Source organism: Argiope bruennichi, chromosome 8 (genome assembly GCF_947563725.1).
Source record: "Argiope bruennichi chromosome 8, qqArgBrue1.1, whole genome shotgun sequence".
In the NCBI taxonomy this organism is placed as follows: domain Eukaryota; kingdom Metazoa; phylum Arthropoda; class Arachnida; order Araneae; family Araneidae; genus Argiope; species Argiope bruennichi.
In genome coordinates this window covers 65236113-65263378 of record NC_079158.1, presented here as the reverse complement: position 1 = coordinate 65263378, position 27266 = coordinate 65236113, and positions in this window count along the sequence as shown.

Below are 27266 nucleotides of genomic sequence, written 5' to 3'. Positions count from 1 at the left end.
TGATCCTTTTTTTACATTGAATAACAAATTATTGCAAAGAGAGGAAGTAATATAAAGCAATTTTTTTTTCTATCCTTTATAACATTTTTCTAAATGGAAGTATATATCACATGGTTTTGAAATAGGATATAGAGCCATGATTCGAATATATACCCTGGAGTTGGATTATGCGATCTTTCATTTTTACATTGAACAATAAATTATTGAAAAGTGAGGGAATAACATGAAACATAATTGCGTCCTTCTTTTAAAATTTTTTCTAATAGGATGTAAATATATAACAATTTCGAAATAAAATATAGAGAAAAAAAATCCCTGACATTTTTTTTTACATAGAATAAGAAATTACTGCAAATATATGAATAAAATTAAAAAATAATTAAGATTTTAACATTATATATGATTTATAATGATTAATTTTGATGCGTAAAAATTCTCTATATGTTAAATTTTAATTTAATTTTCAGATTTAATGTTGAATTTAAATTCATTTTCATGATTGATATTTATGTATCGTTATATAAAAAAATCTTTTAATATTTCAACAAAAAGATAATTTGCTTATTATCCGTTCCAATATTTTCGATTAGAATTTTTTGATTTAAATTACAAGATGTTGAAATAAATTGTAGTAACATTTCCCAAATGATTATAAATGGAAGTTAAAGGAATTGTTTTATAAAATTTAATTTTCAGGTTTTATTTATTATATGAATTGTTAGAAAAGTAGTAATTTTAATTGATCTCCATAATACCTTTCCATTAATACTTCATAAATTTTATATTAATTTCTTATAATACAGGATTTTTTTCCTAACTTTCTTCGGATTAGACTTTATCTAAAAATATCTCAAAAGAATTTTAATTTATAATCATTGGACATTTCTTTACATGTTATCAAGTGATGAATCAAACAGAAAAAAAAATAGTAAAACATTATTTATGAAAAATAATTTTTAAATATAAATTTAAAAAAATATCAGCAATCAAAATATATAATTGAAGGCTAAACGTTTCATCTTGTGAGCTTTACATTCCTTACTTCAAAAAATACATTCTTCAGAAATACTTTATTTGAATTTAATTAATAATTCAATTCTTCAATTGCATAATTAAAAAAAATGATGGTTCAAAGATATTTGGAATTAGAAAATTGTTCCTTTTTCTTTAATTATTATAACAATTTAAATATTATATCCTTCCATAGAATTTTAGTTCTATAGATGATTAGCTGCACGTTTTCTATTTAGTGACGATTTCAGCTATCAGTTGTGGAAAGAACCCACCGAATCAGCTTTCCATAGTAGAATAAGACTGTACAAATTTGAAAATTAGGTAAAAAAATATTATTTTAAAACTTAATTTATCAAAAATTGTTAATTTAATGCAATTCTTTAAAAGCTGGAATATTGAATGTTATTATTAAAATTAAATTTTGATTTATGAATTCACTACCTTAAAGGGATTTATGTCATATTTGAACAATCTATTTAGACGTAATGGCATAATATGAAGCTTGCTTTACAGTATAAAGTTAATTCTTTCATGGCAACTACAACAACAAAAAATAATGTTTAGAAAAAAGAATCGATTTTACAAAATTCTCAACTTATTGTTTTATATCATTTTTTATTGTTTCTTTTTTTACGATGAAGGAAAAAAAAAATAAAAATGAAATTGTCAATAAAAAATTCCCCATAAAAATTAATCATGCTTAAAATAAGTGAATTTTCTCATTTGCTTTGTTGTGATAAATGGGAACAAAGAAAAAAAAATACCCATTTCCAAACACATTTTTCTTTTACGGCTATTATACTTGTAATGCTTGCTTAGCATAAATAGATAAAAAAAAGTTATTTATGAAACCATTAAATTAATACAAAGCAAGCAATTTATTTTTGCCATAACTTATGCGCAAAATATTTAACTTTAGACCTTTATTTTCTTTGTTTTAGAGATGTAAAATAATACATTTGTTTTCCTATAAATTTAAAGCACATATAAAAACATAAACGTTTTAATTTATTTTTTGCTATCTGGAGAAATATTTTTTTAAAGATTTTTTTTTTAGCGTAATCGAATCTTTATTTTTTCTTTAATTCCTCACAAAATATCTTTACAAAAAATAGCATATACTGTAAACATGTATAATAACACTACATTTGATTAAATTTGATTTTAAGTGTGCTGTAAAATAAATAGATTATAGTTAGAAATATATATTTTTAATTCCTTTTTATTAATAATTTTAATTGTTATTTACAAATAAAAGCCGAAATGCTTGCATACTAGATATGAAAAAAAAATGAATAATCTGTTTTCTCCAATTTCCTTGAACAATAGGGAAAATAAAAAGCATATAAATCTGATTTCTAAATTTCTAAAAATATTTTAAATAAAAATAAAATAAATGTTTATTTACCGAGGTTGCCAAATAGTATAGTGATGTTTTCATAATTATATGGAATATAGTAATTAACTAATGAATGCAATTAATTATTAAAAATAATATTTTATAGAAATATATCTACAAAAATATAATTTAGTTTCTTCGTATTAGCAAAAACTTTACTGAAATATCTTTAGCGGATTTACTTCTTTTGCAGACAGAACATTCAAAAAGAAGAACTTTTGAAGTAAAATTCTTTCGAATTCAATCATTTATGGACCCTGCTATTGAAAAAAGTGATTTTCCATTATCTGATAATTATGTATTAATAATGTTTACTTATTCCAGAAAATTTGAATAATAAAGAGGTGGGAATAATATAATTCCAGATCATTTTTAAAAAACTCCAGACTCATTCTAATTTGAAAAATCATAATAATAAACAAAAATATTTTTGAATTAATAATTAAGTTGATTACACGTGCTTCAATCAATATTTCTACAAAATCAAAATGAAATCTTATTTAATGAATCAATTAATTCTCTTTAATTTGCCCTGCCTACTTTAATGAAAATTGCAGGTAGAGTGGGAGTTCGAGAAAGAAAATTAAACCAAGCTTAAAGACTAAACTTTGTTAATTAACTATATGAAAAATGTCTGACTATATATGCTTTGTATAGAGAAAGTTCAATCAAAGATTAATATGTCATATAAGTATTCATTAGAAATACATTTTTGCTAGTTTTTCATTTTTATTATACATTTTGAATTTCTATTCAAAGCTTTAACTGAAGGGATGCATGCAGGTATGGGTATTTATTTGTAAATTTGCGCAATCCCAATACAAATTTACAGTGTATTCCTCAATTTTAATAAAATTTGATACCCGTGAATTTCAAAACAAGAGGAAATATACATTGAAATGTTTAAAGCACAAAAGGTAATTAAATTTTTAATTATTTTTGTCAGAAACTTTTGAAAGAATTAATTGCATGTGACCGATTTTAATATCATCTTCAAACGATGAAGTTTATCGCTTCTGTCTTACTTGTAGTAGTTCTTAAAACTATTTTTTGAATTTCTCTTCGGCAAAAAATGATGTTATTTAATATTTAAGCGCTTAAGATAGCTTCATTAACACAGGGGAAACACATTTTGGTGCCAGGAGAGAGACAGATATGAAGACAGTTTTTATTCAATATGTTTTTTTTAATACGATATAATAATGGCAAATTTATGTTAGTATATGCAAACATGCTAGTAAGGTAAAAAGCATTGTAAATGAAACATACTCCTTATTAAGGTTTGTAAAACATTTTAATTAATTGAAAAAAATCCTGCAAAATGGATACATACCTCACATAGCTTAAGTAAATATTAGAAATAAGAAATGAAAAATGAAAGCATGAAATAAATGTTATTTTGTACCATTACTAAAGTTTCTATAAATGAAATTTGGAATTCGGTGAAATTTGTTTCTTCGATCTCTTTGAAGATTTGTACAACAATATGCCGTCATACAAATACGCCAATCATCCTGGTATTAGAGCCCTATTATCTATATATTTAGATAAAAACATCTCATTCTTTATTAGTCTTTACCAAACTTTTCCGGGAAACTATTAGAATATCTTTGCAAGTAATGAGTATTTATTCTCATATTGAAACAATTAAAAATTTTGAAGATGTTAAACAGGGAACATATACATGTTAATAAGCAAATTAGTATTCAGTCTTGTGGTTATTAAAAAGGATCTTAACAACAAAAATGAATGAAAACCACTCTTTTTTTTTGCCTTATTCAAAGTATCCATGAAATGAAAATCACAATTAGCCTATCTAATTTGATAATAAATAATTTTAATTTCAAATTTTCTATTCTTTATATACAAAGGAAAGGCCATTTTAATAAAAATAGCCCTTGTTTTTGAGCATTAACTTTTTTTATTGAATTTACTTTTTTATTAACTTTTTATCAAGAAAAGGCAAACTGGTTCTGCCTCGCTTAAATAAGTTTTTTTAATGATAATCCGTTTTTCAATAATCATGTATTATATATTAGATCACTCTTTTCTTAGCCTGTGTCAAAGTTTATTCTGCTATTTAGTGGGTATAAAGAAAAATTATGTTTTGTGTTATGTCTTCGCTGTTAATTTCTTAGTCAACTCAAATTACTCATTGGTGTTTAGGAAAATTATTTTTTTCCTGTCCATATTATAGTACAATATTGTTCTTTCGATCATCACAAGATTTTCTGCATAATTTCAAATGTTACTTTATTTCTTTTTTATGTAATTCCTGTTTTCGATACATAACATGATAATAATTTAAAATTTTAAATATTTTATGACTTAGCTACACTAAATCTAAAAAAAAGATGATAAAGAAAATTCATATTTGAAAGCAACACTATAAATATAGTCAAAATCAGTTTAAAAAATTCTCGGAACCAATAAAAAAATTAATATTCCTTTGCATTAAAATAACATGGATGATCCAAATTCTTTCTAATATATTTATTTACCGCAAAATTTCAATAATGACTATATTAGGAAAAACATATTCGACTATGAAATTTATGTTTCCTAACTTTTTATTAAAAAGACCATTTAACTTTCATTTCATAAAAATGCTAATTCTTGAATGTACAAAAATTGATGTGAAATGTGAAAAAATGTGAAAAATTGAAGTCTTGCTTTAATCTCTAGATTATACAAATTATACTGCATTAAAGTTTAGGATTGCCTCCGAGTATAAGAATTTGTTGTCTTTTAGCTCGAAGGTTTCAACTGCAGTTTGAGAAAGTTAAAAATAGAAATCTTTGCCATTTTCTGGCCTCCTAAGCCCTTCTTGATGTGGTCTTTATTGACCTTGTGTCAACACAGGAAATATTGATCAGTCAAAATACAGCAGATCCTAACGTGGCCCAAATATAAAGACGAGCTAAAGGCCCATAATTTTGAGAAATAGGGTTAAAAGTCGTTTTCATTTTCTTTGGAAGAACTCAAGAGGAAATTAATATGAGTTCATGTAATAATTTAATAATGTTAATTAATCTAAAGCACTTACAACTAATGGTATAATTTGGTTTAGAAACAAATAACGGACGGGCAAATGTAGTAAATTGCAATTTGAAAAAAATTGATTATATAATAGCATTTTTAAAATATTATAAAACATCTACAACATTATTTCTTATCAAGTGAATAAATCCAGACATGTCGCTACAATATCTCATAGTATTCAATAATTTTCTCAAATGTATATAAGATTTATTTCATATATAAATAGAAAACAAAAAAACATAAAAGTCGCTTTTTTAGATGTAAAGTGCTAATATATCGCATCAATATATAACATTTCACAATTCTAAATAAGCAGCATTTAACACCTTTCAACATTTCTTTTATGCACGTATGGCAAAGAATTTCCTAAAAACAATTTCTTTTCGAAATGATGTTTCAATACTAGTATTCATTTTTGCTAGCATAAAATCATGAAAAACATGCAATCAAATACTGTTGCCTTTTTATACAAAATAATGAATACTTATATCAAGAATTTAAAATCGATTGCACCTAAAATTCATTGAGAATTCAGCCCGTACATAAAGACATCTACTATTTAAAATATTTTCAAATAGCTTGCTCTAGAAATACATGTTTAGTTATCTTGTGACCAAAAACATTAAAGTGTGCTCTGTGCTTCATTAACAATGGAATATATTTGAATAAATTTCTTTAATAAAATGCTATCAATCATCTTTCTTGTTTAGTATACTTTGCAGAATTGGAAAATCTCAAAGCACCAAAAATATCTTTCAGGCAAAGTAATTATGATTTTTTTTATAAAAGAACATTCGAGTGAATATTAATATTCATTATATTATATTGTTCAAGTATATACATTCATTATATTTCATTGTATTGTACTAATATGTACTTCCAGCAATCGCCATCCAAAATAAAGTATTTCTAGTATAACGAATTGAGATGCGTGAGGATAGAACCTGGGACCTTGTGGTTAGCAGTCTAGTAACATGACCAGGATACAAAAGCATAGGCTCTTGTAGAGTAGTTTTTAACTGGCTTATATGCTATTCACCACAGAGTCTCCCTCCAGTGAGTCGGAGGTGGGACGAACGATATGACTGTTGATGTATCTAGTTGTTGTCTAATGGGCCTTGTACGAAGATTGAAGGTTCATCGTCCGAGGTCACCAATATAACGAATTCAGATGCGCGAGGGTAAAACCTGGGACCTTGTGGTTAGCAGTCCAGTAACATGACCACGATACAAAAGCACATGCTCTTGTAGCGTCTTTGTTAACTGTCTTATATGCTATTCACCACACTAGCAATAATATATAATTTGGTCACCTTTTTACATGCTAGTTGAAGCCAGAATTTGTCACGGAAATACAGATATAGTCACAAGATTAGATACCGATTTACAGAAGTGCAACTCCTTCAGGATTTGATCCATTAAATTGGCTATTTTGATGAGAATCTATAAATCAACAGTTTAAACGATAAATGCTATGTACATAATTTTTTAAGTTTCACAGTTATCGTGTTCACTTGTACTTGGACAGCTGGACAGACAGTTTTCTTCTGAATGGGTGTCATTGATTGAAATCAAAAGAAATTTAGAAATTTGGGTTAAAGACCATTTATGAATTTTCATCTGTCTAGCTCAAAATGTTTTTGGCTTACTGTGTTACAAACAGACAGGCATAATGCCAAAAATGTGTTTTTCTGACTCAGGAAAATCTACAACGTGGAGAGATTTGAAAAAATCCCAAGTTAGTGTTTTGCTGATTATAATTCTTTATTTATGTTTCGTATACTAAAAGTAAAAAAAATGAATACAAGAAAGTTTTTTTTATTAGTAATAAGTCAATCCTTGTGCACCCCAAAGTACAGCGCAAGGCTTACAGAAGTAAGTAGAAACAACTACATATATAGATAAAAACTGATAAAAATAAGGATAAAAACAACAGGAAAAAAAAACAAAACAAAAAACAAGACTAATTAAAAATTGAAGCAGCAAAGGCAATAAATTTATAGAATGAGAAAAAAGCCATTATGTGGTCTACCAAAACACGAAGCGGAGGAGGAAACTTAATATTACAGGCATCGAGATTACAAGAATGTTTCACGTACATTTATAAGAATGTTAGCGACAGCCTGCAAATAGTGAATGTATTGATAGTTGAAATAAGAGATATTCCATTAGGATTTATCTAATAACCGAAGAAATATATATTTTCTTAACGATATAATCTTCAGAATAAGAGATTTGAGTTTTTAATGCCCGATTCTTACAGAGTTCTTTCTTATGAATGAATCTAGTACACTCAAAATTGGTTGGCAACAAATATTATCATTGTGATATGGAATGAAAATTTGAAGATAGTGATGTTTACATCGGTGCCGAACGAATCATACGGCCACGTTTTTCATTAATAATTAATGAGCCCATTCCAAAATAACTATGGTATGTATTAAAAAACACGTCAATCTAATGAGCAAATCAAAACTAAAAATTAGACAGGATACTTATGCCGAAGTAAGTGTAATAATAGGTTTGATGGAATGAAATATAAAGTACCTTTAGTAGAAAGTAGAATGAAGTACCTTTATATGGGCAATCTATAAAAACATCTATAGGTCATCAAATAAAGCTCGAAATCAGAGAAAAATTAAGTACGAATGCGGACAGGTAACTCGATCATGTTAGCTGACAAAATAACTTCTTCTATTAAAAGCAAAAAAGCAGATTCTTTCTCGAAACAATTGATTGAATACAGAGAAAAATACTTCAGTGGATATAGAAGAATTGTTTAGATTGTTTGTATATGAGATATAACTTAACGTTCACTTTATATATAGAGGATATTCATACATTTTTAGAATTATTTCAGGGCCATTTAATTATTATTTAAAATATAAAATCTTCTTTTAAATGCTAGATCTGATAGCCCTTTTCCTGGATTTTAAGTCTGCTTTCATTCCTCTTATGCTACTTTTTAGAGTTGATTAATCGTGCTGGGTTTGCGCTTAAAAATCATTTTTTTTTTCAATACGCCAAATATTCAATAGTCTGTAGGTCTTGACAGCAGTCAGCCATAACAAATGCTTTCAATATTGCTTCGTTCAGTAGTGGCAGGGTTTTCGGCTGCATACAAGAAGTCTGTATGCGTAACACCAGATGATTGGAATCTGTCGAAATGCTATATATATATATGATATATGTATATGTGTCAACTTTGGAATATGTCAAAATCTATATGAGAAATAGCTTTATCGATCCCCATTTTTTTTCAAGGCTACTTTTCGAAATAACACTTGTAAATTTGCCATGCTGAAATTCCAATCTTTGAAAGACAATGGTTAAAAGAAATGGAATTTCTTTTGTAGACAAAGTAAAATTCTATTTTCTAGAACCTGAATGTTTCTCTGCATAATATCTTGAATTTATTTCAAAATCATATTATATTTTTAATCATGTTTTTAAATTTTTCTTTTGTAGGAGAAACCTAATCATGAACCTCTTACTAAAATTTTCTTTGCGTTATTGGAATCAATTTTCAACATTTTTTTCTACTTTTTATGTAGTAAATAGGCCTATTTTTATTGTTTTCATCTAGATAAATTTATACTTTATCAAAGGCTTCGCACAGGCTTCGAGAAAACTGGTAAACATTATGTTTTTTTTTTTACATTTTTAAATTGTAAATCTTGCTTTATAATCTGCGTTGATAGACTTTCTTTTGTTACCAGCTATTTCACTTTAGAAATATTTGAAAAAGTACATACGTTTTTCTGGTATTCTTTTCGTGTCTTCGTTTCATTTGGATATAATGACTGCTGACTTTGGCTTTCCGATTAATGCTATTATTTATTTGCACCTAAAAGTTTTCATACTAAATATTTTAAAACTATGGAATGAGAATTTTCATCTTCTGTAATCGGAAAGATATAATATTCTACCCATATCCTTGTTTGCAGGTGACAATTTAAAAGAAGGATAAATTTAAAATCAGCAGACGATATTTTTCCTTTTTCATATGTAATTGCCAATAAATTCTATTCCACGAAGTTTTCTTCTTTTTTCTAAAATTCTGATACAAAGAAGTTTTTAAAAATTATGAATACTACACAAACACATTTTACCAGCGCTGCAATTGAGTAATTAATTGAACAGTTTAAGTTACTATAATTTTCCCCTCACCGTTCAGGCAGTAATGATTTTCTGATAGAATTGCAGAGTCCGATTGCAGTGAGCCAGGTAAGAAACTCAATTCTATCAAAGTTCCATCGTATAATTAGAGAAATGTTTCTCTAAATCCATTGAAAGTCATAAGACTCCTCTCTAGAGTAATATACAATGTTGAAATGGGATAACGATTCAGGATTTGATCTCTTCATAATTTCATTTGAAATTATAAACTCTATCTTAAGAAAAGCGATTTTTCTTCTAAAGGGAAGTTACGCGTTACGTCATGTTACTAAAGATAAACTAACATTTTGTGTAGTAAATGCCGAGATTACCTAATCAATTTTCCAATTGTTTTACGCCTCTATACTATTCTGTCATTAACACTTAATTCCTTGGTTTAATGCTATGAATGAAACAAAAAAAAAAAAATACGCAACTATAAGAAGAAGGGTTCAATGAAAAAATATTTTTAATTGCATTGAAATGAAATGCGGGATTTCATATTTCTCAGAATTATACTTTAAAAAGATTAATTTTGATTTTGTCTCCCAAATGATCAAATGATTAAATGTAATTACAAAGAAATAAAGTAAGTACATATTATTATAGTATGTATTTGCACAGCTTTAAAAAAAACCTTGCAAATGCCAAAAATCAAAAGAGAAATCGCTTAATGTTTTCCTTTTATTTGTCTAGATTCTGAAATCTAAACTGATTCGACTCACTAAACTGTGCTTGCACTATTTCTCCAAAAACAAAGTAAAAATTTTTTATATATGATCACCTTATTTACGTTATTTTTTCTTTCTGTTGTAACACTGTCAGAAAGCTGAAGTAACTTTTTTTCTTGGTTTCTTCATGTTTAATACAGTATTACTGCAGATTTGCATTTAATTATTGTGATAATATCAATTCGCATACAGTGTAAAATGTAACATATTTCATGGATACAATCACCCACCGCTATTTTATTTAACCATATAATATACACAATATAGTAAATTTTCTGGATATAATTATCTTGTGCTATCGATTCTTATATGTGGAATGTAGTAATTTTCCTTGATAAAATCTATGTTATAGATTCATACCCTAAGTGGAATGTAGTAATTTTACTTGATAAAATCTATGTTATAGATTCATACACTAAGTGGAATGTAGTAATTTTCCTTGATAAAATCTATGTTATAGATTCATACACTAAGTGGAATGTAGTAAATTTTCTTGATAAAATCCTTTATTATGCTGTCAATTCAAATCCTGAAAGGAATGAAGCAAATTTCTTAGAAACAGTCATCTTGTTTTATGTTATAACTTCATATATTGAGAGGAAAATTTCCTGGATATAATCACTCTGCATTATTTTGTCAATTCATATACTGTAACAAATGTAGCAATATTCTTTGATACAATCTAGTGTGTTATGATTTCACCATTTATATATTATGCAGAATGGAGCACACTTCCTGAATGCAATCATTAAGTGTTATGTTATCAATTCATATACTATGTGGAATATAACAATATTCCTTTATACTATCATTCTGTGATATATTTCTAATTAATATACTGTGGGTAATGCAGCAAATTTTTTTGAATAAATAAATCTTTGTGATTGATTTAATATCAATCACAAAGATTTATATATCCAAAAAAATTAGTATTAAAGTTTGTACGATCATTACTTATAGAAGATATATAAATGGCAAAACGTAACGAAATAATTTTGTAAGTAAAATTGTATTTTTAAACTTTAATGAAAAATTATGTATTCAAAGGATTAAGACAAGTAAGTAATTTATTTGCATTGTATAACATAATTAAATTTAATTATTCAAAGGACTATTGAATTTATTTTGTTTTTTACTCAAAATAATATTTTTCGAAAAAATCACAATACATCTAAAACAAATATTTTGTTTTATGGGACACATCAAACTGTTTTAATAATTGAAACAATCACAAAAAATTCAACAAATTTACGCGAAGCAGAAATCGTAAGAATATTTTCAAAAAGTTACTGACTATCCATTAGGTACAGCCGATAGAGTTTTCCATCCCACTAACTTTGAAGATTTTAAGCGATGAAATCAAATTTTACAGGGAAGAAAACCCCTTCAGACATATAAAAATTTCTGCATCATTCTACGAAACACTTACTAAGGAAAGACGAAATCTCTAACCTCGATATAAGAAATCTTGCAATAAAATAGAATGTCCATCCATACCCTGTCACATTTTCACACTGCACACCTACAGCTCAACACTCGATTTCCTAATGAAATTTTATTTTTCCACTCTAGTAATTTACAGAATAGCTGGAGGTGATATCACAAGTTGAAGGAGGAAATGGTTTAAGTGAGGCCTCAGGCTTGAAAGTGATACATTTCATTCGAAAATGAAATTTAAATTAAGTGTTTTAACAAGGTTTACGTATCTCTTATAAAAGAATTTTCATTTTCTTCCATCAAAATTAACTTAGGTAGGCAGGAAGTATTTTTAAAACGTTAGTTTAATTTCCCAAATTTTTTTGAAACTAGATGTAAGCATAAAAACATAGAATTGACGCATAGCCCAAGGGCGTTTTCTTGCATTTGAAATGCTATACGAACGAATAAATATAGAAATATGTATTTTTAATGCATTAATATTGTATATAGAAGTTAAATTTAGAACATATTTAACTGATAAAAATAATATTGAGGGTAGAAAAATAAAGACAAATAATTTTCTATGTTTATTTGATTGATTGTGAAAGAATTTTATAAAACTTTATATATATATATATTTAGTTTAGATAGAACTGTTTAGCAATAAAATACAGCAATAAATACAATTTAGCAATTAATAACTGTTTAGCAATAAAATACAGCAATAAATACAATTTAGCAATTAATAACTGTTTAGCAATAAAATGCAGCAATAAATACAATTTAGTAATTAATAACTGTTTAGCAATAAAATAAATCCAGTTCTACATTTATTTAATATTAAATTATAAATGGCAATCCTCTGATTGCTAGAAATTCCAATGCTTTGGAACTTCAAAATAATGAAGTATAGCTTACGTAACTTTCTTTCAAAGACTACTCTGCTTTCTGAATATTGAAATATAGACTACTCTACTTTCTCTGTCAAAGATAAGAGAAATTATCCACATTACTCAAAAACCATAATGATAGCTTATATTTTTAAATAGTTAATGTAAAAAAATAAATAGAGTTTCAAATATTTATTAGTAATCAAATTATTAATGCAATACTGGACAAATAATCAAAGATACAAAGATTACGTAGTCTATACAGGAACCAGTGGGAGTTGTGTCCTAGAAACTTTTTCGCATGCTCTATAATATGCTTGTTATCCTAGAAAATGCCTTCCATATGACTGGCGTACAATAGATACGAAATATTAACCTTTGGCTAGAATTTTGCATCTCCTCTGATTTTATCGTATTATCCCTTGGCGAGTTTTTTGGCGGTTAATTTCCGGCTTGTGTTAACAGTTCCCGAAAATCGAATTTGTGTTTCAGATACGTTTTCCCAACCAAATGAAACGAAAATTTGATGCACAGAATTACAATTGTCATAAAATCAAATATCAGATTTTATACATTTAAATCGTTGAGTTTTTGAGTTGTCACGCCTGCATGTTTCTGAAAATACAGACAGGCAACCCCTTGTGGGATTCAGTTCAAAATTTGATAGGTGCCTACGTTATAGATGTTAAATATGAGTAAAGAAATTTATACAATTAACTATCTTCGTTTTGTAATTATTTTTTAACTTATACTTGAACAGCCAGTCAGAATCATCTTTGTCAAAGATATATATACATATATTTTCCATAAATGTGTTCTTCAAACTTAGGGAGGTCTAAAACATGGAGATTTGTCAAAATCTCGAGTTCGAATTTTATTACGCATACTAGAAAGTAAAAAGTATATAGCAGAATGTAAAATAGACCAAAATATTACCTTTTTTTGCTTTGAATGCTTGTCATTTAAATGGAATATACAGTTTATTTTAATTTATTACAAACGCAACCTTTATGTTTTCTTTGATATGTATAAAGAATGTTCTGGGATGCTTCCAAAGTCAAACAATGATTTTAGGGTTTCTTGAAATATTTGAAGCCTTTTTGTTATTTAAAATCTGGTCTTGATGCTACTTTTTGAAAAATCGCTCAAGCAAGATAATATTTACCAAATTCGCCAAATGTCACATCTCCTTTTCTCCTGTATGATTATTTATCTTATATTAAAGCTCATAAAAATTATTAATTGGTTAAATATTATATAAATGGTGATTTTCCTTTATTTTTGAGAATTTTTTCCAATGAAAGTTCAATGAAAATAAGCGGTAAACATTTGCTCATGACTAAAGAAAATGCCTCTAAGCCATCAACATTACCAATCAGAAAATATCACAGTAACATTTATATAAGTTGTGATTAAAACCTTGCTTAATCCTAAGGCTTAAAATGGGATTTTAAACGCTGAAGAAGGAACAGAATCAAGAGATGTCTAAATCTTAATTTAGAACGAAACTTAATTTAAAATACGTTGTATATATTTGAATAAATTTTTAACCATCCCCTTATTATCACTTGTTTCTTTATGAAAAATGTTCCAAAAGCTGTTCTAATTTGTATTTATTTATTACTTTAATTATTATCATTCATATAATCATGTATTATCGTACTGTAATTACATACATTACATTACATTTAATCTTTATCATAAATTTTATGTTGAATACACTTTTTTTTCTTGATTAGAAAACACATAATCCCAAGTAGCTGCATTTGCGTCTGTGATGTCCATTTGTGCTTGCGAGGCTTTATTGCAGAAATATCTTCTTCCTGTAAGTTTGAGCTACCCTTAAGGAATATAAATGGGGTAACTGTTATTAACTGTCACCATATTTCAGAAAAACACATAAGTGGTTGAAGTCGGAAAAGTGTAATCGATAAAAACTGATTCTTCTTCTTTTTTTTTTTTTTAATATGCTTGTAGTAAAAGAAATTAGAAAATTTAATATTGTTGCAAAAAATGACCACATTTCCTTTATGGATTGCACATGAAAATTTCTAAAGCTCATTAATGAATAAGAACGCCTTATTCTACGCGAAAGAACGAATTCTTAGTTACAAAATAAACGCTAAACGTAATAGCACTTCCAGGAAACATCAACACATAAGCAGAAAATTGTTAATAAGCAATTATAAGAGCGCAAAATTCTCTGAAAGAACTCGCTCAATTACTCTCTTGAGCTCATCTCATCTAACTGATTCTACACGAATGACTTTCAATTTTATCTCTTAGCTTTTTAGATTCCATGACGTGCGAACAAGCTTCTAGAAATACATAGTAATTTCGCTCTTAACCCATATTTCGTCCAAATTCCAGCAGTCTCCGAAATCTTAGATTTTTTCGCCAGTGTCATTAAATTCCTGACTCAAATTGTCAAATGGTCGCCATTTTTGTCTCCAAAGTCAGGGGTCAATAACTTTGCATCCATGAGAGTTATCTATTAAGCTATCTTTTTACTAGAATTAATACACTTGGAAGCAATATTTTAAATTTTTATCAATATCTTATACATAAAAATAAATTAGAGGGAGTCTTATGGTAATTGTATTGAAATGTATTGAAAAATGTCGTCTTCTTTTATTGCATTTAGAATCTATTTACTTTGTTGATACTAATTCATTTTGTTCTACTGTTCTCTTTTCCTTCATTGAGTCTCTTCGACAGAGTAATTTGAGGAAATCAGATACAAACCATTGTATCTCTTTCCAGGAGACCAAGAATTTTTCAGAGAACATAATATAACTACTTTATCCTTTAAAGTTTACCTAACCGCCCGAAACTGCTTGATCAGATTACTATTGAAATGGGCGGTTTGAGGCGGTCAAAGTTATATATAGTTAAAGTGTTAGCTTCGAATATTCTACACATTCAGATAATCATTTATTTAACCTAGAATAATTTTTTAAAAAAATTATAGACAGCTGAAACGTAAAATTTTAACTTAAAGTAGAAAGTATGATAATCATAAAATATAAAAATTATTTATAAATAATTTATAAATATAACACTTACGCTTTCCTTAGAAAGTATCATACACATATTCTTTCTACTAGTTTAGAAATATGGAAAGAATAAAATCCATGCCAAGACAATAAATATTGGGACAAACGTAGGTAAGGGAAATATTTCTACGATTTACTTTTTTCAATACTTATTTTCCGAATGGAATGACACATAATGCATAGGTATCTATATTAAAGATGAAGTTAAATCAATCTAAAAACAATGGGCAATAACTTTACTAAATCTATTATGGTGATATATTGAGTAATATAATAATATTGGAAGAATAGTGTGACAAATATGATTAATAGAATAAATATTTATAAGGAAGAGATAGATTATGTAACAATCCTTTCCGATTGCTCCAGGCTATTCAATAAATCATCGCATATTCTGTCATTTTTTCAGAATTAAAGGCTGCGAAACTGAGTTTGCACAAATGTTATGTCTTCGAGGAAGAAATAAGAGGAAAATAAATAATTTATTTAAAGAAATGAATGGGTTAGATATAAATATAATAAATTTTATTTTCCGAAAATGTTGCAATTAAATTAAAAAAGTAAATCACTTTTATTATTTTTATATTAAATTTTCTTTGAGGATTGTTTTATTTTTCCTTCAAAGGATGTATAACGAAAGACAGGCGTGAATACGTTTGGAATGCAGTATATGAATTATTATATATTCTTGAATAAGTGGATAGTTGAATGTTTTGTTTAAAATTGAAGTCGTTACTATATACAGTGGTGGCCAAAATTGTGGACACCTTTAAAATTCTTTAGGTTCTCTAACTTTGTTCGCTAATATAAAATGTTACGTTTCACAAAATGCAGACTCTGACATATCATTTAAAAAATAATTGAATGCTGATTTCAATACAATAAGAAAATATTTGCAATACAAATAAAAGTTATACATACTTTAATATGAAAAACATTTCCGTTGAAATCTGAAAAACTTCCGTTTCAGGAATATTAAATATTCATTCTAATAGTATAAGATACAAAAATAGCTAAAACTCGAGAATTACATAGAAATTTACCAATGATTTAAATTGAGTTTCTAATTCCAGAACACTAATACTTAAAATGCTTCCTAAATTAATTCATACTTATTCAATTACAATTCTTAAAGTGGAATTACAACATAGTAGCGTAAAACGAGAACCTCCTCCTTTAAACTATTCCAAGCTAGAACTTCTGCCTTGTTAATTTGCACAGTTATAATAATTACGAACTAATCCATTGTAGCATTAATGCAATGCAAACTTGGCTCAGATTAAGACTTTTATGCACCATTTAAGACTGGATCATTTTCATCACATTAACACAATGCTATTTTCTGTGCTATTTAACTAAGTTTGTAAATGAGTATAGCACAAAAGCGGGAATTCTCAGAGATTTCCATTTTTTTTAATTCAAAGTTTGAAATTTTATAAAAATAGTTCCTTATTTTTATTGGGAAAATACACTATTCATAAGTTTTCTTTACATTGAAATTCTAAATATAAATTTAAGTCATGCCAACTAAATAAATAAACGCACAAATAAAGATAACGTTTTCTTCAAAAAATGTATTTTAAAATAACAGGGTATTTTTATCTGCCTGTCTAATTATTATTTTTAACTTTTCATTTTCATTTTTTTCCCATTTGCATTTCTATCTTTAGCTTCCTATTGAGGAAATTAATTCACTTCTACTTATCGATATGGTGTAAGTAATTCGCTACTGTGCTCTCCTCCATTATTATGGTTAATTAAATTAAAAAAAATCTTTAGTATTCCGAATTTCTGAACAGAAAAATACCACTTGCTTCATCTCTATCTCTGAACTGAGCTTTCTTAATTTCTAATAATAAAGCTGATAGTGTATGAATGAGTATTGGCAATTTTCAAGATAAGCCGTTAAACTATCAAATTTGAGCTATCAAATTTGGCACAAATATATTTTGAGGGAGGGGAATGTGCAGTGCGTGCATATTTAAAATAAACTTTTAACTAATTAAATTTCAGCGAATTTTTCACGTCTTTAAATATAATTTTCGTCAATATAGCTGTTAAAATTATTTACCAATCTTTAAATTCTAAAAAGCTGTTTTCTCAGTGATACTAATTTGGATGACAGAGAACTACTTATAATTATTTTAAAATTTTACAATACTATATTAAAGGACTTATAAATTCCTTATAAATTTTTTGAAAATGTTTTATACAAGTAAATAAAGTTTCTCACCAGAAGTAATTGAAATTCTATTCTAAATAAACGTTTTAATTTTAGTTGATATGATAGGAAATCAAAAATAATATTTCATGCCTTATTCAGCGCAATGAATAGAACGGTGTAAGAGTCATAAATAACACGAGTGTTTTCGACTTTTAAAATACATCTTAAAAATAGATTGTTGTGGAAAATCTTTAAAGCCTTATTATATAAAAAAAATTTTACTTTAGATAAAAATTTTTGCATACTTTTTTTGTCGTCTGGAACTCTCATCTGTAATCAACAGTTTTCTACATTTTTTTAATAATGCTTTCTTTACCCCAATAGACATTAGATCTTTACACCGGAAATGAAAAATTCTAAATTCTGTAAACAATTCTACACACATTACACATTAGTTACTTTCTGTTGTAAAAAGTGTTTTCAAATAAAGTACAAAGAGAGTTAGGGTAAGGTTTAACAAATAAGTTTTTACAACACAGATCTAGTTAGATCAGGCAGGGAACATATAAAATTCGAATCAATAGCGAATCAAAGGACTATTGCTTGTATGTTAATTATCTGCTTTCTAAAAGGAAGGAATGACATTGCTAATACCTATGCGCATGAAAATTCGAATAATTTACTTACATTGTGAAAATTTCCATGTAGACATGTGACAGTAGAGACAAAGTTTCTCCTAATGGTGACCTTTAGTAACACTTTATTCTTTCCAGAATTCATCTGACTTTCTTTCACGGCCTGACTTATGAAATTTGGTTTCATTCGATTAATTAATTTTAGTTGCAGATGCTTGCAAGCAGGGAAAATTATTTTGCGGTCCCTTTATATTTGAAAATAATAAGATGAATACGATCGATGAAGTTGGTAATGAAAAGAATATGTAGAAAGTCACCATGGAAGTTATTATAAATGGAAATATAATTTCATTGTATTCAGGTTTTTTTTTCAAACATAAGAGACAAAATTCAAAGACAAAAACAAAAAATTATTTTTTATTCCATTTTACAGATAAAATTTGCAGACGTAAATATTAGTTTGATGTATGTCTTTTAATCACCCATTTTAATTCATGGTGATGTAGAAAATCATCAGATGGTGGAATATAATTTAATAATTAAATCCATTCTCAAATTTATTTTTCATTAATTTTTTTTCTGAAACACGATAAATAATATTTCTTGCTAGTTTAAATTAATACATGGCATTAAATGCAAAGTTTTAGATTAAGAAATTTCTTGACAAAACTCAATTTTAAACAAAGTTTGTAATAATCCCGTGACTGAGAAGTACTTTAATTCATAATTCTAAAGACAATAAAGAAAATAAAGCATAACCTAAACCGAATAATTTTCGTTGAAGATAAATCTAATAATTCAAAATGTAATAACTATATTCTGTATTGTAACAATGCCGCTTCGCAACTCAAGAGATAAGTTTATCTTCTGCTCATGATGTTCTTATCATTGAAATGTAAGATAAGCGATTTTGAACTCAATTTCTGTCGAAACGTCGTTCAAAAGCATTCCTAGATTATTTGAATAGATTTTCCAGTGATGATTAGAATTGCAATTATATTTCTAAATTCTAAGAGTAAAGGCAAATAACATATATTAGGAAATCAAGCTGCCATTTTGAAAATTCATTAATGTTGACAATAATGCGAGATTCAGATAAATATGTCCAAATTCCGATTTTTTAATTCCAATACATCGCCAAGTGATTTGGAATTTGTAAACTTTAGTGCTTAAATGTAAATCAATAAATTCATTTTTCCGTCATATAATACAGTTAGTGAAGAGTGAATCATAAAAGCAACATCATGACTTGTAAAGGGATATTTTTTTTTACTTGTAATTTGTAAATCATAAAAAAATGAAAGTCAAAATATTTTGTTAGATTGAATATTAAAAAAATTATTGATTCCTTTTTTAATGGGATGTAGAAATTTGTTGAAAACGAATTAGAAATACAAATATATATTTTTGACAATAGGATAAAGAAGTAACATTCATTGGTAAAATGCTAAACGGTTTTCTAAAATTAAAAATTAAATTTTATAAATATTTAAATTAATAACTTTGGTATCAGGACGATTCTTTTCAAATTTGCTGCTTAACAAATAATAATAATAAAACTCATACTCTCTTACTTTTAAAAATGAAATGTCATAATATTTACAATTGCAGCTAATATATTTCCGTTTCTAAAAATGATCTTTAATTATCAAACTGTTAATAATATCTTTCTGTAATCCCATAATGAATAAACTTTTTATTCCTTAATCACGAAATTTTCAAATCATGAAACCGATTCATTTCTTTCGGTTTACAAATTCATATTACGTTACATCCATTTCAAAAACAGAAATAACATTTTCTGAGAGAATTGCAGTAAATATATTTGATCCTTTGATGAGCAAATTAAATTGCAACGAATCGTAGATTGAGAAAATATGTAAATAACCTAAAAACAATTTAAGCATCTCAAGGAAAATCCTATCACATTTCCGGCATGTAACGAACCATCCCTTTCGGGAAATTTGAATATTTGTTCTCTTAAAGAGATTTAGAAGAAGGATTATGAGAAAAAACAGCATATCGCATGAATTTATTATTTAATCTCTCAGAATTTGAGAGAGTTATTTAAAATGTCATTATAAAGTCACAAATGCAATTCATTTTCTTACTTACTGACCTTAGACTCCAGTATTTCATAAAAAGATGAATTGTATGTATGTCTTTTGATGGAAGAAAAGTAATTTCAATTATATAAATGCGAAATGTTATTTGGAATTTGTGTAAATATACGTGTGTAATATTCTCCCGCCATCAAATTTTACAATAGCAGTACAAATATATTTAATCTTGTTAACTAATTCATGTGATAAGTTTTAAAAACAATTGCGGAATCTTTCTTCTATCTTGGGAAAAGAAGAAGAAAGTGATGGTTGACACAGAATCAGACAATGCAATATGTGCGCATGTTACAACTCTGTAACGGAGCATTTAATATCAAGTCAAGTGACTTGATTTTTTTCTCTCTTGTATTATAACAATACAAAAAGCGAAAATCACTTGGTCATTTGTTCATGCTATCTGACATTTTCAAGTCGTCTGTTTCTTTATACTGTACTTTGTACAATTGCCTGTTCTTTATGCTTTTTTGTATTGTACTTCATACTGTTGCATGTTCTTTATACATTCTTTGTACTGCACTTTATGCTGTTGCATGTTCTTTATACATTCTTTGTACTGCACTTTATGCTGTTGCATGTTCTTTATACATTCTTTGTACTGCACTTTATGCTGTTGCATGTTCTTTATACATTCTTTGTACTGCACTTTATGCTGTTGCATGTTCTTTATACATTCTTTGTACTGCACTTTATGCTGTTGCATGTTCTTTATACATTCTTTGTACTGCACTTTATGCTGTTGCATGTTCTTTATACATTCTTTGTACTGCACTTTATGCTGTTGCATGTTCTTTATACATTCTTTGTACTGCACTTTATGCTGTTGCATGTTCTTTATACTTTCTTTGTACTCTACTATTATGCTGCCTCCATTTTACTTTCTCATACATGAAGATTCAAAATCGAGATTTTCATGTATCGGCACATTTCATATCTCTCAAAGTTCGAAAAATACATTTTTGGAACTGTGTGCTCCTCTCTGTCTTTGCTCATGATTAAATAACTAAAAGAAATGTTTTCAGCTAGAAAGATGAAACTTGGATATATAAATTTTACATCACATTTATAAGTATTTTTTAAATCAAATTTTGATCGAAATTCATTCAGAGGAAACCTATCTGTCCGGATGTCCAAGTGAATACGATAACTACAAAATGTAAAAAGCTAGATAAATGAAATTTGGCATACAGGTTTTTAAATGTAGATTCGTATCAAGTTTTGAACTACGTATCAAGTTCTCTTAAAGAGATTTAGAAGAAGGATAATGAAAAAAAAAAAAAACCGTATCAAGACTTGATACGGTACGGGCAAGTTGGTAAATAATTAGAAACATGATAATTTAAATAAATGAAATCTAATATGTCATCTAGTGACTACAATTGTGGTTTTATTTTTATCAAATTTTGGTTTCAATCGGTCATTAAAAAGGCGTCTTCAGTACTATTTTGATTTTCGTGTACTTGAGTATCAATAATATGTCAATGATTATTGTAAAAAAATCATTATCAATTTATTCATAAAAATGCAAGATTCGCGCCAAAGATGGATATTTCATAATTATTGTCCGTCTTTTCTAAGCAAGACATTCTAAGCCATATCACAGTTTTATGTGTGAAGAGGGAGGGGTAATAACACCTCAGAGAATATCCCTTGGAGAACCTTAGAGAACACCTTAGAGATGCAAAAATAAGGTCGAAAATTTGATGGCAAAATAATGTGGTAAATAAAGAATTAATTCTCACTTCTCGACGTTTTAAGAAAGTAACTCAAAAGGTGTTAAAATCTGCCATTCGATTTTAAGGGAGAAATATATCCATATGATATAAAAGATCACCCATACCTAATAAATGGCTAATAATATGATAATAACATTTGTAATATGAAGATCACACCGTTAAGTAAATTATTTTTCTCAGATTATTTATTATTTCCTTCTGATTACAATATTTCATATGAAACGCAGAATTGAAGGGGGGTAAAAAACATTGCTTCCATCATTTTGCTTTTAAATACCAAATTTTTGTTGCAGCAAAGATGCATGGCGTGTAGAAATGTTCTTCAAAATCAATTCGAAATTTTCGAGACAGATTTAGGTAGAAATATTACTTAAGTATTTTCGAGAGGGATATTACATTTCCCTAGCAACGCAATTTCTGTCGATTGCTGCCATCTACTTTCAAATCTATGAGAACTGTCATTGCAAAATTTTATGCGAAACTGCTGACAGAAAGTCTATTAAAAGACGGTTTATGGAGATGCGAGATGGGAAAATATTCTGAAATCAAACCTGAGTAGAATTCATGCAAATCTTTAGGAGAGTTAATATTTCACATTACTGATGTCTTAGTAATATTCCCCCATAAAATATTATTTATTATTTGCATTTAAAGGATTTAATATTGAGTTTACTCTAAATGTAACGGTAATTTAACTTCTGTATTAATGCTATTAAATCGTTTTGTATTAATTTTTATACTGTGTTCAAATGTCTACTGTGTTCAGTAGACATTTTTTTCTTCTTCGTTCAAGCTGATGCAGGAATTGCAATTGTATCAGTGAAATATTAATATGTCACAATCTTCGCATTCACGAAGATCTCTTCGTGTTGGTAATTGTAGTATCGATAATTGAAGTGTAGATAATTGGAGTATTGATAATTGAAGTGTAGATAATTGGAGAATCGATAATTGAAGTGTAGATAATTGGAGAATCGATAATTGAAGTGTAGATAATTGGAGAATCGATAATTGAAGTGTAGATAATTGGAGTATCGATAATTGAAGTGTAGATAATTGGAGTACCGATAATTGAAGTGTAGATAATTGGAGAGTATCTGGTGGAAACATAGAATAATTTGACTTTCATCAAAATATATTCATTTTACTAAAGCCAGCGTTTGAAAATTAACTTTAATAACTGATCTTTACTTAGCTTGTTGACTCTGAGAATGTAACGGCCTTTATAATTATTATTAAGAATTTAAATATAAATTGTATGAAAGACATATATATGCACTGCAGTAGATATGGTTAGATTTACAGTTATTATACAGATTTAAAGACGAAAATATTTAACGTTGCTGGCTATAAGAAAGCTTAATACATCCTATTTTTCAATGATATTATTAATCATATAAAGAGAGAGATCAGCTTTCTATTTCTTTCTTCTTTCTCTAAAGAGGATATTTTAAATTTCCCTTACCTTTCATTTAAGGAGAAATTGAATATATAAATCCAAATTAAAATCAGAAGCTCATCTGTCTTTATTTTAAAAGAAGGCCAAAAATCTTAATTTTGATGTATCTTAGAAAACGCAGACGTTTCTTTTTTTCACTGAATATAAAATGTTGCTTATTGTTTAAAAATCTCAGAATGAAGAAGATTTTATAAATATACTGATACGAATAAAAGATTTTAATTCGCAGATTATTTTTTTTCTTCCAAACTATAATACCGTTATAAACTATAATAAATTTATGCTATAATAAATATATACCGAATATTACCAAACTATAATAAATATATACCGTCTTATATTAATTTTATAGACTGACCATTTTTCAATCTAAATCTACATCTAACAAAGACTAGAAATTTGAACAAAGAATTACAATGATAAATTTTTTTTATTTTTGAGTGGCAAGATGATATAGATAGATTTTTTGACAATTTTATCCATTATTAATTTCTTCTTTTTAAATTTCTAGGCTCAGTTATAAGAAAAATATTTACTGCACGAAAGGTGGAAAACTCAAATCTTGCTTATTTTTTTGGACACCCTTTTATTATTTTGGGCGTTCTTATGATGAGAAGTGAACCAAGAATCTTGTCCCAAAATTTTCACACCGTACCAATCGAAGACTGCTTGATTGATACTATTTAATGGTCTAATACAACAGTCTCTTTCCAGCCTGAAAATTCACACTTTGTTTGTAGATTTGGATTAAGTATTTGCGATGTATATTAAATAATAACGTATTTATTTTTGAAGTGACACAGATGAGCTTCTAATTATTTTGAACTCGATAAAAGGATGAAAATTTCACTTTTATGAATTCAAATACACTTACTAAGATTTCAGAAATGATTATCTCATTAAATTTTACAGGATTAACCATATTAAAATTCTTTTATTCCGTAAACTATTTGAACTAGTTACCAAATAAAGTCTTTCAGGTTTTCAGCTTTTCATTAAAATGGCCATTGTATGAAGACACGAATATATTTCACTGCTATTTAAAATACAGCAATAAATATGAAAAGAATGAATACATCAAAGCAATCTCAGGAGATTATTTCTGGATGAAATGTATTGAGTTCCTTCTCGCATCTTTATCCCGTAGGAAATCCGTTGTGAATGGTCTATTATCGCACTCGCTATCAAGGGCATTTCGAGCAAACAAGATTTAATTAGTTCCTGACTAAGCCTAAGGCATTTCGGCTCATTAGAGTTTAAAAAAGTTTTTAGCTTTATATGTCTTGAGGAAAGGAATAAAACACATTTTCCTAAATATACGTGTTTAATAATTTAATTTAATTATTAAAATTTTTGTTGGTGTTGTACTTTTATATTAAGGTTTTCATTGATATTAGATTAAATCTTAAAGTAATTGACAAGGTAAAAGTTTCAAGGGGAATTAATTTAATTTACTAAGCCTCTTTTAAAATTTTTAACCTTTATAAATTTCGCTTTAACTCAACATAAATAGTTAAGTCATGAATTTCGTATGTTTGTTGCATGAAGGAGAGGTTTTTTTTTGTAAATAATTTTTTTTATTTCATAACATTTTATAATTTACTTTTCTTGCCCTCATTTTAATTTTATATTCATAGAAATGTACCACATAAGGGTTAGTTTAGTTATATTAAAGTCCCGTTATAAAGAAGCACTAGGGCTATTTTAGAACGGATCTTGTAATTTCGAACCGTGGTCAGATGACGAGGACAACACCTGAGCTGGCACCCACCTTTCCACACCACACCACACCAGCAAGAGGACGTTTGACTCTGACGGATTCAGCGTAAAACAGACCCCCTTACACGACGGTTCTTCAGTAGAATCGGGTGTCGAACCTTACTGCTCACGAGCTGAGACCTTATCAGCAGGACACTTCGGCCCTAACCACAGAAAGGACCACCTTAATAATGAATATTGAAGTCCTGCTCATAACTTACATTAGTCAAAGTTCTTCATTAACTCCGTGTAGCAAAGTGAAGAATTCGATTCTACTTCAGTTGACTTTTTTGATCATCAGACATTCTTTCATATCTACAAATTTCATCTGAAATTAAGAAGACTGAAAGTCAATAGTTTAATAGTGGTTTAATGAGAACATCTCATAGTTGTATTAGTTCAAATTCTTTAACTCCGTGTAACAATGTAAAGAACTGGATCCTATTCAAATGACTTCTTCATCATCAGATATTCCTTCATATCTACATTGCTTTTTATATAAATCAATTGTTTTATTTAAAGAAAAAGAAATACTATTTTTGTACCAAAAGATGTCAGCACTACTAAATAAATTTAACTTCAGAGTTTTTTTTCTCATAATTTTTATGAATCATAAGAAAGATTTTTATCAGTATTAATGAGATATTTTTAATTAAAAAAACCATATTTCACAGTGCAAGTGTGTAATGTTGGGAAAGCAAATAACATGGTAATTAAGATTTGTATTTCAAACTGCACTTAAAATAGTCATAGGAAGTAAAAATTCATATTTAAATAAGATTTCTTTTAATTTCCTGACATTAAAAAAATTTATTGTTATTTTAAAAATTGCTTTAAGGTATTCTCTTCCAAAAAAAAAAAAAAAAAATCAAAGGTTGAATGTTTTTTCAACAGTTGATGGGGATTTAAACACTTCATATTTTATTTTACGAATGCTTGTTTGAGATCTCATTAAAAAATGTTCTTTAGCCAAATTTATATAGTACATTTAATTTGATTTTAAATCATAACTCTTAGTCAACATATAAATTATTTACCCTTGGTTTCTTCATGCTTATTGGATTAATGACTTAAATGGAATATCTCGTAGTAAATATTTTTTTTCTATATCTTTACATCTTTTTCATAAAATTGATATTTATTTGTATTCGAAAATCTATAATTTTTACATAATTTGCAAAATATTTTAGACTCATTCGCTTTATTAGGGCTTTTACTCTTTAGCATTTATAATCTGAAGTTCCTTTTTTGAGCTAACACTTTTCATTTATTTCTAAATTAATGCAAGCTACCTTTAGCAATCTGCTTGTTCATCCAAAAATATTAGATCTAGTGATTATTAAACTATTAATATGAAATGCTATTCCGCGTTGTTATTTCCAAAGATTAAAAAATATGAATTTGATGGAATCAAACAAATATAAATTATTATACGTACAATTTAAAAATTGTATACAGCAAAATAAAAGTGAAAATAAAAATGAGAATTCTACTTTAGAGTTATTACACATAGAAAACAGCACTGAAAAGTAATAGAAAGTCGCATTATAAAGTAATAGAAAGTAGAAATGTTATCGTTAATATCGTGAAAATCATTCTATTGAATACTTTGATTGAATAATGAAAATTACTTTAAATTGCATCATAACAATAAAGCATTGTTATAGATTGTACATTTAATTAAA